This window comes from Sinocyclocheilus grahami, unplaced genomic scaffold (assembly GCF_001515645.1).
Source record: "Sinocyclocheilus grahami isolate Dianchi unplaced genomic scaffold, SAMN03320097.WGS_v1.1 scaffold87.1, whole genome shotgun sequence".
NCBI classification, from domain to species: Eukaryota; Metazoa; Chordata; class Actinopteri; order Cypriniformes; family Cyprinidae; genus Sinocyclocheilus; species Sinocyclocheilus grahami.
Genome location: NW_015505266.1, coordinates 211,797 through 214,472, shown reverse-complemented (window position 1 = coordinate 214,472; position 2,676 = coordinate 211,797).

The following is a 2,676-nucleotide window of genomic DNA, read 5'->3' as shown; positions in this document are numbered from 1 at the left end:
GATATGTTCTCAGAATTGCGAGTTTATATCTCACAATCCTGACTTTATCGCAATTGTGTGTTCTAACGTCAGAATTGCGAGATATAAACTCACAATTCTGAGAAAAAAAGTCAGAATTGTGAGTTTTTATCTCAGTTCTGACTTTATCAGAATTGCGACTTTATATCTCGCGAGTTTATTGATCACGCAATTCTGACTTCATTTCTCAGAATCTCTGCGAGTTTATATATCACAATTATGACGTTTTAACTCGCAATTGCGAGTTTATATCACACAATAATAAGAAAAAAAGTCTGAATTGTGAGATAAAAAGTCACAATTACTTTTTAAATTTTTTATTCAGTGGCGGAAATGGGCTTCCATAGAATATCCTGTAGCTTAGAATTAAGCATTTGAGTGTAGTATTTTCTTAACATACTATTTATACTGGTCACATTTGACATGCCTAGTAGTGTGGTACTAATCAACTAGAGTTTTTCTAGCTTATGCAATACTGTTGCTAACTCCTACTGGCTTTATTAGATAGAAGATTCTAACGGCCATATAGCACTTTCTCTTAAATTTTTCCACTTTTGGTTTGGAGGGACATCCTCTCAGTCCTTCTGATGGTGGCCATTTTATGATTTGGTGGATGGGTCAATGCCAGTCATCACAGAAATTAGGACATGTTCTGCAATGAAGAAAGCTTAAATAATATACACAAATGAACAAAAAACATGCACAAGAAACACTTTTTAAAAACATTGGATATTATAGTATTTGCTGAATTGTAATGAACATGATACTGTATCTCTAAAGAAGCATTAGCACCTTAGCATTAGCTGTCTTTGCTCTTTTTGCAGGCAGTTGGTGTAGTTGCAGCATCTACCAGCAGGAGCTGATGCTACCATGCCAACCAGCTAAACCTTGGCCAGCTAAGCTGGCCCAGTAATGGCAGAAAGACATCACTGATGGGGTGTACAACATTCAGTAACTGGATTATTCTAATCATGTCATTTGTTTAGGTGTCCTGTCAATATTCTTAATCAAGACCAGCTAGGCCAAAGATGAAAAAAATTCAAAGATTTGTATTGAAGGGGGATCTCAAGATTTATCTAGAGACAAAGATATCATAGATACTTGGTGGTGGGCTATTTTTTACTGAGGATAGTGAGCAACCACCTAGCAACCACACAGAGCACCCTAGCAACTGCATAGTAATGTGCTAAAAACAACTACGTTGCAACTCCATGGCAACCACCCTAGCATAATACCGGTGACTTTTACATGAGCAAACACGACTTACCTTTTCTTCAGAAAAACAAACTGCTACAGCATAGACACACAATATATTAGACAACACCAAAATAGAACTAGCACCCTGCACACACACACACACACACACACGCACGCACACAGGTTTACATTTGTGAAAAGTGGGGACATCCCATAGGCGTAATGGTTTTTATACTGTACAGACCGTATATTCTATTGCCCTTTACCAACCCTACCCCTAAACCTACCCCTTACAGGAGACTTTGTGCTATTTCAGATTTTCAATACACTCCATTCTGTGTGATTTATAAGCGTTTTGAAAAGTGGGGACATGGGGTAATGTCCTGAAAAGTCACCTTCTCCTTGTAATACCTATGTCATACCTTTGTCATTATACAAATGTATGTCCTCATTTGTCACAAAAACGCGTACACATACACACACACAAATTACAAATAGACATCACTTTTAGATTTGTGGCAGCACCACATATCCTGAGTAAATTATCAATAAAACCACAATGCTAGCTAACAGAAATATGCTAAAGCTGTCAGTCATAATAGGCCATGCTAGTTAATCTAGTATTGGTGAATCTTGATGCTAATGGCCATTGTGCAAAGCTTTTTATGATTAATGAAAAATCAGGGGAAACATGGCTAATGAGTTACCAGTTTCCAGCTTCTTTAGTGGTTAGTTACCACAATTAATTTAACTACTGATACTGTTGGTATTTTTAAATGCTAAAACTGCAGTATGCATAAAAAATTATTTAAAGGGGTCATATGATGTGATTTCAAGTTTTCCTTTCTCTTTGGAGTGTTACAAGCTGATTGTGCATAGATAAGATCCCTGAAGTTGCAAAGACTAAAGTCTCAAAACCAAAGAGATATTCTTTATCAAAATTAAGACTCTGCCACGCCCCCCTAAAACGGCTCGTTCTAACACGCCCCCACATATCTACCTCACTATGTGGAAATCTTTGCATAATCCGCTCAAATGTGCACGCAAAGAAAGAAGGCGTGGTTTCAGTAACCGCAGTTAGTGTTGAAGCAGCAATGTCAGGGAGACGCTGTGTGTTTCTAGGTGAAAGCAAAAGCACTTTATTTGGCCTTCCGGAAGTAGATGCATTTAGGAATCTTTAAGATCACTTACAACAGCAATGCATTTTATGTACGAACGTTTCGTGAACCTAGGAGAGGAGGTAATTCTGACTTTGCTATGACAATCCGGCGCTTCTGAATCAGCTACTGTTTCGTTATTAGTTTAAGTATTTGCTATTGACTGTTCAAATGCACAGTTTTGCGCATCGTGTGTGTGTGTGTGTGTGTGTGTGTGTGAGAGAGAGAGAGAGGGTAACATCACAGTGAAGTCAGCTGTCTTAACCGTGGGTTGTGTACTGCAAACACATACCAGCGTCATCAC